The following is a 12,115-nucleotide window of genomic DNA, read 5'->3' as shown; positions in this document are numbered from 1 at the left end:
CTGACAGAGCTAGACCCTGTCTCTAAAAAATAAAAAAATCTTTCTGGGTGCCATGGCTCAGGCCTGTAATCTCAGCACTTTAGGAGGCCAAGGCAGTTGGATCGCGAGGTCAGGAGAGAGAGACCAGCCTGGCTTACACGGTGAAACCCTGTCTCTACTAAAAATCCAAAAAATTAGCCGGGTGTGGTGGCGGGCACCTGTAGTCCCAGCTACTCGGCAGGCTGAGGCAGGAGAATCGCTTGAATCCAGGAGGCAGAGGCTGCAGTGAGCCGAGATCATGCCACTGCACTCCAGCCTGGGTGACAAGAGCAAGATTCTGTCTCAAATAAATAAATAAATAAATAAATAAATAAATATAACTGTTCAAAATCTGTTCAAAAGAAGATAGAGGAAAATTCTAAGTCTGTTTCACTAAAACTTCACTAAAGAAGCCTCAGTGACTACACTGAAGATATACTATTCTTGTATTTATAAAAGATGACATAAAAATAGCATAATATTAGGAAGCTAAATTACCCTCTCAGTAAATGGCTACCAAAATAATTGTAGGTGGATTTTAAATAACTTCCTAGAAGGGATTAAAAATCTTAGGCTCTGAGGTGGGACATACAGAGCACAAATATAGATTCAGGGAAACAATAAGGGTAATGATGATGATAATTACAATGACAATATAGTAACAATTTTTAAAAAGGCATTGTGAATACCAAGTTAAACATTTTTTTATCGTTCTCATGCACCAATTTTTGAGAACTACTGTGATAAATCTAGGCTCATTTAATCAGCTGTTAAAAGTGAGCTGTGCGCTTTTGGATAATACTTCTCACTCTTCAGTTTCCAGTATTCACTTGCCAGTCCTTGTTTTCCAAGGAAGGATTTAAACCTAGATCAGACCCAGAGCTTCGCTCACCCCTCACAGTGCACGTCCTTTCCTAATCTTATCTTGCCCTCAACCCTTTGCCTACATAGCAAGCACCTGCTGGGTGATTATACTTGTAACCTGAACCAAATTCTGATCTGGCTCCCCTCACCAACAGATCACAAGCTAGAAGACAGGCAAATACTAACTCAAGCTTTTTGCAACTATTTTTTCTGACTCTAATGCTGTATTACATCTCGTAACAAGCTCTTGTTGAAATCTTCAGATTACATGTGAAATTATTCTGCTATCACAGTTTGAATCATCAACTTTGTTTTATTTATATATGCTTTTATTCCCCCCAGTTACACTGGCAAATATTTTATTAATCAGTAGCCCTTGCAAGAGTAAACTTAAATATATTCCTACAGTATTTTTAGTTTGGACTTCTGATTGATTGGAGAAAACGTGAGAATCAACAAAACAAAAACCTGACACCCCGCTCAAGTAGCTCTCAGCAGGTCTAGGAAGGCAGATTCATAAACAGACACTTCTAACAGGCTGTGATACCTACACTCAGGTGGGTAGAGTGGATGGTGAGGGAGAGAAGGTGTTAAAGGACAGTGGTGGAGGAAGTGGTTCCTTATGCCGCGACTGCATATAAAGATCCGGGTACAGAGTGGGAGAAGGTAGAGTGGATCATAGGCATTTCCCCAAATAGAGATACATAAAAAAACATACAAAATAATAAACATACAACTGGGAAAACAAAATTCAGTAAGACTTCGGTACAGTGTATGAGTTTTGGAAGAACAAGACAAAACACCAGAAAAGTGGCCACAAATGACCACAAACATGATGCCGTAATTTAACACATAATATACCAAACTTTATATTATATGTGTCCCTTGATTACCTGGAATTCATTCTCTTGGGGGTTTATCTTGAAAGCAACACAGGACTACTCAAGGATTTTTAGGGAAGGAGTACATGATAAAATTTGGGTTTAGGAGATGGCCTTGGCATCAGCATGGGGAGTGGATTGGAGGGAAGGCCAGAGGAAGCCTATCAAAATAATCTAGAAAGGAAATTATGTAGTTGAACTTAAAAAGTGGCTATGGGGGTGGGGGTAGGAAACGTAGGAAATATTTCAGAAATATTTAGTGGATATGGAAGATATTTAGAAGGTAGCATGAGTAGCTAAGGCTTGGTGACTAATTAGCTAGGTAGAGAGGAAAAAAGTACATAAAAAGTACACTGCAGATTTTCTAGGCTCCCATTCCCCATCCCCCACTTGCTAAGTGATATCAATTTTCATGACTTCACCTATAATCTGTATGTTGAGGAGACGCCAATCTACACCCCACCTGAGTGTAACAAGACAAAAGGAGGTACTGGAGGGGAAATACAGGACCAGGTTTAGGGGTGGGGTGGGGTGGGGTTAGTTCTATCAGGGTTTAATATTGGCATTTTCACTAACTGGCTGCAATATCCTGAGCCAATTTCTAAATCTCTCCAAGTCTGTTTACTCATTTGTAAAATGGAGATAACACTATTTATTTTAAAAGTATTGTAAAACTTAAATAATATTTAACCCTTCTATGGCATTTACAATATGCAAGACACTTTTATGAGTATTTTGTATGCATTAAGTTGCTTATCTTGGACAGTTACCCTATGAGGTAGGTATGCTTATTATCCATGTGTTACAGATAGGGAAGCAGAGGTACAAAGAAGTTTACTAACTTGTCCGAGGTCACAGAGCTGGGGAGTTAGAGATCTAAGTTTCAAACATAACGCAGTCTAACAGTAGAGAGTATGCCTCAGGCAATAATTTACTTCTCATTAAATACTAGGCACTTTGCATAATTATTTTTAGAGTGCTTTACAGGTACTACATAGGTAATAAATAGCTATTAAAATTTAACCATTTTATTTTAAAATAATTTGCAGGGGATATGTTATATGCATATATATTATTGAAGGCTGGGATCAATTCAAGCCTAGTAAAAGACACTCACTTGGGGATTATAATTTAATTTTGAACATAAAAATGTACATCTTGAATCAGAACACATTAATAAGGTTATACGGCTCAGGCCTGTAATCCCAGCACATTGAGAGGATGAGGCGGGCGGATCATGTCAGGAGATGGAGACCATCCGGGCTAACACAGTGAAACCCCGTCTCTACTGAAAATACAAAAAAGTTAGCTGGGCGTGGCGGCAGGCGCCTATAGTCCCAGCACTTGGGAGGCTGAGGCAGAATCTCTTGAACCTGGGAGAAGGAGGTTGCAGTGAGCCGAAATCGCACCACCACACTCCAGCCTGGGTGACAGAGTGAGACTCCGTCTCAACAACAACAACAACAACAAAAAGAGTTTAGATACTTTCACATCAAGAACATGACCTACTGGCATGGAGATATATGGGTCTGAAGTTGAGAAGACTGATTGGAGCCATAAGATGTAGATTGGGGTCTCCTCAACATACAGATTATAGGTGAAGTCATGAAAATTGATATCACTTAGCAAGTGGGGGATGGGGAATGGGAGCCTAGAAAATCTGCAGAAATGGAAACTGAGGAAAGCAATATGGCTAGACAAGGGCATAAAAGGTCACTAACTTCTACAAGCCTCCACGTCCTTACTTGTAAAAAAATCAGTAGGTCTTAGTTTTAGAGTGTGCTAAGAACTCTCTCCACTTCTGTTTGTAGCTTTTGCTATGAAAAAAATGTAAACATTGGGAGAGCAGCTGAAAGTTGATGTCCAGCCCTAAGCCTCAGAAAAAAAGAAAAGGCAAGCTTCATAGCTGTTGCTTTGCCATGGTAAATAATTAAGTGCTTTTCTTTTTCTTCTTTTCTTCAAAAGACCATTCAGATTGTTTCAGTTGCTTTTATTTATTCTACAGGATTTCAGCTTCAGAAACTCTCTTGCTGTTACTATGTACAGAAGTTTTGCATGGGAGAGTTGAGAGAACAAAATGCTACCTTTAATACTCAAGAGGAATATTAATGGGGTGGAGAAGATAATGGGAGGAATTATAGTAAGCTTCCTGTTTGCCTCTTAATAATAGAATTTATTTTTCCCCTTGTTTAATCCTGTATTTCCCAACTTCAGCTGGTAAACCATACAGAATTTTGTTGAATGATTATAACAGGGCTGTAGTACAAGGATACAATACGCAAAGATTGGAAGACTGAAGGGGAAGGAACTTTCAAGCAGCTGTCTAGGTCAGAGAGGAACTAAGGGATGGAGAAAGAAAATGGGTGATGCCTGTACTTTTACCACCAGCTGGCCACCATCCCCAAACGTCAGAGAGGGTTTTGAGGGGATACGTGACTAGGCTAGCAAAGAACAGTACTGTGTATGCTGTGGTTGTTCACGAAGTGAAAAGTGGAGAAATCACAGCCCTTTCCTGGAGGAAAGATTAGCAAATCTCCAAGATGACCCTTGGGCCCAGAGTGAAACTGACTGAGCTAAATGTTTCTCTCTGGCTTCATCCAAAACTCAGTACATGCGGCAAAGAGATCTAAGAGACTGTACACAGTAGCAAGCACATCTAAGTTTTGCATGCAGACTGCGGAAAGGACTAGGACATCAGTGAGAGGCATTAGGTGAAATGAATGAGTTTCATGAACTGATTTACTGAGACATTCTCAGCATCTGTGAGTTTATATATTTAGTGTCTTATAAATTATAGAATATTTCTCTGTTAAATCCCATAATTCATTTTATGAGTAGAGGATCTGTCTTATATTATAAAAATAAACAAACCCACAGACATGCTAGGAAGAACAGCAGTAGTAACATTCCATTAAACTACCTGAGAATTTAATACAAAAAAAAGTTGCACAGCTCTATGTATTACGTTATAGTCGAGAGCTACGTCAATTTGGATATTTTTAGAAAAAGTGCTAAACATAAGAAACAAATGTATCTAAGTTATTTCCATAATGCAAAATTCTTAAAATTTTAGTCATAGTCCTTAGAAGAAGATGAATATTTTGATTTAGGAAATAGTTAGACAATAATTTAAATAAATGAATAAAATCTATTGAGTTATTATTATGTATGAGTCAGGCACGGGGACATTGCTGTTATTAACACAAGTAGTTACAAATGGAATAACTCCATTACCTTTATGGCGTTTATATGCAAGCAGGGTGCTCCAACTCTAGGCAATAGCAAAGGTCTGTAAGGAATGCTCTTATCCCTGTATATTAAGCCTATCACAGCTCATATCTTTCTGCCCTGTAATTCCGTGTCTATGGCATCTGCTTAGATGTACCTATTGACCAAGCAGCTCTTAAAAGGATAGGGCTAATAGAAATTAAAAGTCTCCCTAAGAGACCAAGATAAAATCAAGAATAGTATTTATTCCCCATTTCAGATGAAATAGTTCAAGAAGAAATAATGTAAGAAGTTATCAGTCCTAAAGCTTAGAATCCAGACTACAGTTATTTTATTCTGGAGAGGCTTCCTATGTTGTGTGAAGTTACTTAGCATTTTAAGAGTAAATGATGCAATAACGAGAAGCTTAGAGTAAGCAATGGAAACAACTCTGCCAATATCTTCCTTCTAGTCCTTCTGGAAATATAACTGTCACTCGTTTGGTCCATTTTTTCCCCCAGAGACTGATAACACTTTAAGGGAGCTGTTGTTGTGGGGTCATGGGGAAAAGTATCCATAAAATGATGAATATGTTTTCACCATTTACTAACAGTTTTTGTTTGTTAACCTTCATCAAAAATTTCATTCTATATGAACAAAGTTCAGAAAACCGCCTATAAAATGATCCTAGATTCTTATAAATGTTCAGCACATTATTTCTAATAGCATTTCCTAAAGCAGTGTAGGTGTTCATTAAATATTTTTGAAAGAGTATGTCAATGAATAAAGGTATTTGACAGATAGCAACTCCATCATGTATTCAACCAAAATAGGTATTTCACGTTTTAGGGCTCAGTCTTAAAGTAGATATCCAGTTTACTTAAAATTTTATATCTTCTCTAAAAAGACAGTATGCTTTGGGTTCTATTTTATGAGATCATTGTATTGAACACACTAATGTTTATTACTTCATTTCTAAAACTTACCAGAATGAGATACAAGAAGTAGATCTTGCAGTGGCATTTGCTACATTTTAAATAAAGTTACAATGAAGTTTCAACATGGGACCAAATGAACCTCCAAATGAATTTCAGTTAGACTGAAGTGTTCTTACTAAGTCATGGTTGTAAAATAAGACATGACTATTTTTTTTTATTTTCTAAAAATTAAAATGAGAAAAGTAATATTTATAAGACTTAATGAGAAGGAACAACATTAATGAAGAGATGAAACTAATAATAATTTATTTTTAAAAACTATCCTCATTTCACCTTTAAACATCACAAGCACTGAAGGGCAAACAATACTTTTCCATTTGAGCACAGTCCGGAGTCCTTGGTGAATGAGCCAAGCTGTCTCCTATGTCCCCTCTAATGCTTGCCAATTTTCTGTCATTTCCTTCTTTGTACGATAGTGTTTGTGTGACAAAGGTCTCTGGGTATATTTCAAAACATCTTTAGCTATTTAACAGGGTACCAACCAGCACGTATCTAAACGTGTTACTTCTTCTCCACATGGTTTGTCAGAAGATACAAATCAGAATTCACTTTACCCTTTCCATAAAGAAATGACTTGAAAGCTTATTGTGGAACCAACGGCATACTTTGTTAAAAAACAAACAAAGAAAGTAAGTTTCCAGTGACTTAGCCAATTACTGTACTTCTACATACAACACTAAAACTATTTACTGGACTATATTTTTTCTATTCCTTGCACACTTACATTTGAGATCATTTTCTTTTCCTGATGAGCATGTATTGTTTGTGACTAATCACTGTGGATTAGACATAACTGAGGATTCCAGTCACATGATATGGAAACCCAACCTCATTCCCACCCTCTTCAGTACCTCCACTTGCTCCTCACAGAATGCAATAAAGTGATGCACTTCACAATTTTTATCTGAATTGCAATCTTTAGGAAAATCATAAACACCAGACAAATACATTTTTCCTTTTCACTCATTTTATAGCATTTATTTCAAAATTGGGATTTTTTTCAAATAATTTAACCTGAAGCTTTATTAGTTTGTAAATACTAAGAATATCAGATTAAATTCCTTAGTCATCTTAATCAGTAATTTGTGGTGAAAAGCAAAATAAGCCACAGTTACATCAACAGCTTTATATTATATTTCTTTGCTCTGAAACGTTTCCTTCCATTTAATCATCCTACTCTACAACTCTACAACCTTAAGCTGCCTTTTTTCAATGATTTGTCAGCAGTTAACCACCCCCCTTTTTCTTTTGCCTGACAGTAATTCTTGAGTTCCAGAGCATATCTTTTTCCCAGGTGGAAATTGTTTTATTATCCTCAGGTGTTTGCTTTCTTGAACTCTTAGAACACTTAATTCCACAGTTGTCATTATACTTTACAAAAGGATCAGATTCCAAATAATTAGTAATTGCACAGTACATCATTTGAAAATATTTTTCCTTTCTTCTTGTCAGGATTACAGGAGTCTCATATATTGCCCCACAAATCCACTTTTATTATTTAGTCAGTTATAACTGAAAACAAGATAGCTTGCCAATTTCTCTTTGAGACAGAGATCCCATCTGAATTGTGAGTCCTCTCAAGGAGTGTGAACAAGAAGTTTACCCCTTTGGAAGTATTAGCCTTAAATGGTTCCCCAGAATTCGGTCTAGCACCAAGCAACCATTCCCCAAATAATAAAAGAAAGTGACCTTTTTTGTAAAGGCAAAGAAGCCTATCTAATTCATTCCAGGGCTTGTAGAATAGCATGGAGAAACAGAAGGAATTGCTTTTTTTTTTTTTTTTTGTATCAACCTTAATTGTGTCTCAAAATATGCATAACTTGACTTTCTGTGTAAGTAACGACTTTGTCATTCTTGGCGGTGTTGTCTGATCTTATGTAGTCATATTATGAAACACACCGTATAACAAAAATTCTGCTAGGTAACAAAATCTCCCCCTACCCCACAAATAAGACATGCAGCACCCACACTCAAGAAAATTTTTATGATCACTAATGATTAGTAAGTTTTATGTATAAAAATATTTTTCTTTTCTTCTGTCTAGGAGTCAAATTAAGATTGGTCTTTTAGATTATTTCTTAAATGTATTTGTCAGTTGTGACAGCAAGCCAAAAAACATTTTCAGAGTCCCATGAAAGAAGGTCATTCAAATTCTAGTCTCATTTTAAATACAAACTTTTCCAGGTTGGAAGAGGATAATCAAATTGGCCAGATTTTTAGAGTATCCTTTTGAAAATATTAATCTTCTTAAAAACCTATCAGAAAACAGAAACAAGAAATCTAAAGGAAAATAAGTTTCAAGTAAAATTACACTTTTTGAAATCAATTTACACTTTTTGATGTTTTCTAAGTAAAATACATGAAATAGGCAACTAGAAATCCATAGCATCCTATGGAATTTAGAGACTTGTGGAAATGTAAGGTTTAAGGGTTAAAAAGCAAATTTCTTTAACCATTTGGTTAAAACTTACAAATAAGTTAAAAGAAGCATCACAGACTAAACTATTATATCAGAAAATAATTGCCTTTTTAGAGAGCCCCAAAATAATAGTTACTTACTAGATGACAGGGCATCAACTACAAAGACATTTACAGCCACACTTCTAAACAAAAAGCATTCTGCTCACCAACTTCTAGAAGAGCTTGCTTTCGCAGATGTAGGACCTCAAGACTGGCTCCAGAGTCTTGCAGGAGGAGATGCAGAAAGTAAACAGGATTTCCACGACATAGCAGCTGAGAACTCAGAAATGAGGCACAGGCTCTCAACCCTTCATCTATCCTTAAGGCTATCCTGACATCTGAAAACCATTGACATCCTGAGACTTCCAGCATTTCGGATGCACGCCTAACACAAGATAAATATAGATCCCTGACACCTGAGCAAAATGGAATGAATGTTAACTTGAAAAATCTCACCCTTTTGGGCCTCAGTTGAAGAAAATAAAACCCTTAATCCTTTCCCTGCTAGAACCTGTTATTCCCTTTAACAGATGGTTGCTCTATTTATGAAACATAGAAATTCAAGTAATCAATAATCAATAATAAATTAGCTTCACTTCATGATTGCCATTTGCTCTGATAGTAAAGAGAAAGGCTCAGATTTTCCTGTCTTAAGTATAAAACAACATAAAAATGAATATTGATTATTATTGAGTCAACAAACAGATTTTTGTTCCAGTAACTTTTGTTGGTGAGTCCCTGTCAACTTTCTTAGTATTTTTTCTCCTCTATGTTTTCAGTAGTCATTTGGTCATTTTTTGTTTGCCTCAATTAATGAGGCAGAAAGTGCCATGCACTGCCAGAGTTCTTTGGTTTAAATTATTGTTTTTTGAATCTTTTTGAAGGGTGGTAGAATGTATTTGGTTTACAATAAATTTTGCTTAGGACTTCCGGTAAACATGAATAAAGCTCTACTCTCAGCCCAAACAGACCCTGTGATGAAAGTTATTACTCTGAAGATACAATGACAGGATTTCTAAATTAATTTCTAGGATTTATATATTAAGAATCTCTAATTCTATATACTAAAGCAAAGTGAACAGAGAAACTGGAAAAGCCATATCGCTCTCCTGATATTTACATATTTTCAATTAAAATTTCTTTTACAGAATCACATTAAAGGAAAATTATAGACTAGAGTTAGCACTCTTTAAATAAAACTATTCTGTATCAAGTAGTAACCACTATTCACAAAAAAGGTTGTTTTGTCAAATTACCATAACCAGTATTTTCATCATATTTTAATAATAGGTCCTATGTATTGAGCACTGTTCATGTGCCTGACGCTTTACGACGTAGATAGCATCTAATTAATTCTCGTTTTCTAATCCCAAAATAAGCTTTCAAATTAACATTTTAGGCTCACTTTCCAGAGAAGAAACTGCAACTCAAAGGTTAAGTTTTGATAATGGACACATGGTGAATAACTGATTCATTTGAGAGTCTAACTCACACAATTTTGACCCAAACGCAAGTTTTCTTTTCCATCCTCCAACATAGTTGCAGGCTAAAAATGACTTTCATCCATGCTTTGTCTGGATCAGATTAGCCACCCTTTGAGCAAGTCCAAAGCTTTTTTGCTTTTTGGTTGCTTAAACAAAGTTACAGAAAGCACAGAAATGGTCCCTAAAGAGTATTGCTATGACACCAGGACATTCCCAGAAGCATTATGTCCTTCACACAGGAAAAAAAGAGAAGATCCGTAAGCCACCACTCTAGCAAGGGAGATTTTTCATTTCTTGCATTTATGCATTTCATGTTCTCCTTGCCAGTTTGTATGAGCAGACTTTGATCTTCCAGATTCTGGAAGGCCAGCCCTGATGGCTACCTCTCAGCCAGTCATAGGTCTGATATGTGACATAGAGAGGGACAACCAGGTGGCAAGGAATTGGTCCTTTAGGTCAGATGGTCTTTACATGAAAAGTAGGGTCACATATCTCCAAATATTATAGAATGTGACCTTTTTAATTAAGGAAAAAAATGTTGTTTCCTGTGTGTAAAAGTTTTCTCTATTATTTGAACTTTTACACAAATTATTTTATCAGAGAAGAAGCCATGTGAAAAATTCAGTGAACACAGCTATGCATATTTTCTATGAACACAGTAAATATCATAGACTGCCTCTGACATTGTAAGGATTGTTATCTTCAAATATGGATTATGTCCCATAAAAATAGGAGATCCTGTATTTCCTTTCCATGAATCACATATGCATTATCATTAAACTGTTTACTCCCTGCTGGGCATGAGCTTATAGGGATAGGTGGTGAGGGAGAGGGAAACGTGGTGGTGGATTGTGCTAAAAAGCATGATGGCTCTGTGGTAAATCACTGAGACAAGACCATTGACTCCCTCCATTTAGGGAATCCCTAGAAGTTTTCTTCACCAACTGTCTTCAAACCTGAGTATTTCACCACAGAATGTCAATTGAAACTTAGGACTTTTTTTTGTTGATGTTGTTGTTTTTTGTTTTTTTTTTCCAGTAGGTTGTCTGGCATAACTTTAAGCCATTAAAGTTGAACCAACAATCCTGTTGCTAATAGCAGCTCTTTCCAGCTGTTGACAGAATGTCCTTCACAAGACAGTACCGTAGAATTTCCCATTTCTGTGTGAACATCTTTTTCGCAAAACAAGTAATTAAGTTCAGCTGCACATATGCAAAGCATCATCAATATACAGGCAGTAGTAGGATTCATGTTTTCACTCCTACCCAGCACTTCCCATGTCCTGTTTCTCTGAAGTCTTCTGAGTGCTATTCCTCTTTCAGATAATTTCCTTCACTATTCCATCACCATCATCCAAATGTGCTTCAAGTATTATTACTGACATTGACTTCATCCTTGCATATGTAATGCTGAGTGTGTTTAGGACTTTTAAAATTAATAATATGATGCTTAAAAATTAAAATTTTAAATCAAAGATTTGCCCCTTACTTGTATATTTCTGTCCATTGTGTGAGAGTTAACAGTGAACTGTTCTTGAACCCCTGGCTCTGAAATGCAACCGGGAAGGAACAGTTTGTGACCTTCTAGAGAAATTTTGGCATCAACCCCTCTGCCCACTTGAAAAACAATGAGTATTATTCAACAAGATACTTACACATTAACCTTGCTAACTTGTGTTTAGGAAAAACATATTTGAAAAAAATGCCCTAGTGTCATTATTAGCTTGCCTAAACTATAAATTCAGGCTCTGAAAGATACTTGAGGGCTAATATGTAAGTGATTCTATTAGTGCACTCTTCTTACCAGGGTTTTTTGTTTGCTTGCTTGTTTGTTATTATGGAATAAACAATTTCTCCCAAACACATCCTTCGTTAGGAGCATTTTTCTACAGGAAAGCTATGACAAAGGTTTACTATTAGTCTTCTCAGCTTAACTTGCTTTGCTCTAATCTAGCATGTGTGAAATGTCCTTATTCTAAACATCAGATTAAGGTAAAGTTTTTATTGCTGTTGCTGCTCACAACTGACTTCAATATATATATTGTTTTCTCAAACAATGCTAAGAGAGTGAATTTTAAGTGTACCACATACATGATAACTATGTGAGGTAATTTATATGTTAATTAGCTAGATTTAGTCATTCTGCAATCTATGTATACTTCAAAACACACAATGTTTTACACAATAAATATGTACAATTTTAT

At 36.1% G+C, this 12,115-nt stretch overlaps 1 protein-coding gene across 3 annotated transcripts in view; it reads right to left on the bottom strand.

Moving 5' to 3' along the window:
• Positions 1–8,818, bottom strand: part of CD36 (CD36 molecule) — a 77,356-nt gene extending 68,538 nt beyond the window's left edge. Inside the window, exon 1 of one of the 3 annotated variants that reach the window (XM_050785231.1) lies at positions 8,596–8,818. The gene's annotated coding sequence lies outside the window, so the exon portion shown is untranslated. Of the gene's footprint in view, positions 1–8,527 lie in introns of all 3 variants that reach the window. The other 2 variants (XM_050785234.1, XM_050785235.1) reach the window with 2 other exon arrangements.
• Positions 8,819–12,115: the final 3,297 nt, after the last annotated feature.

The sequence above is a fragment of the Macaca thibetana genome, chromosome 3 (genome assembly GCF_024542745.1).
Source record: "Macaca thibetana thibetana isolate TM-01 chromosome 3, ASM2454274v1, whole genome shotgun sequence".
In the NCBI taxonomy this organism is placed as follows: domain Eukaryota; kingdom Metazoa; phylum Chordata; class Mammalia; order Primates; family Cercopithecidae; genus Macaca; species Macaca thibetana.
The sequence above is the reverse complement of the archived record's forward strand: the minus strand, read 5'-3'. Positions and strand labels throughout refer to the sequence as shown.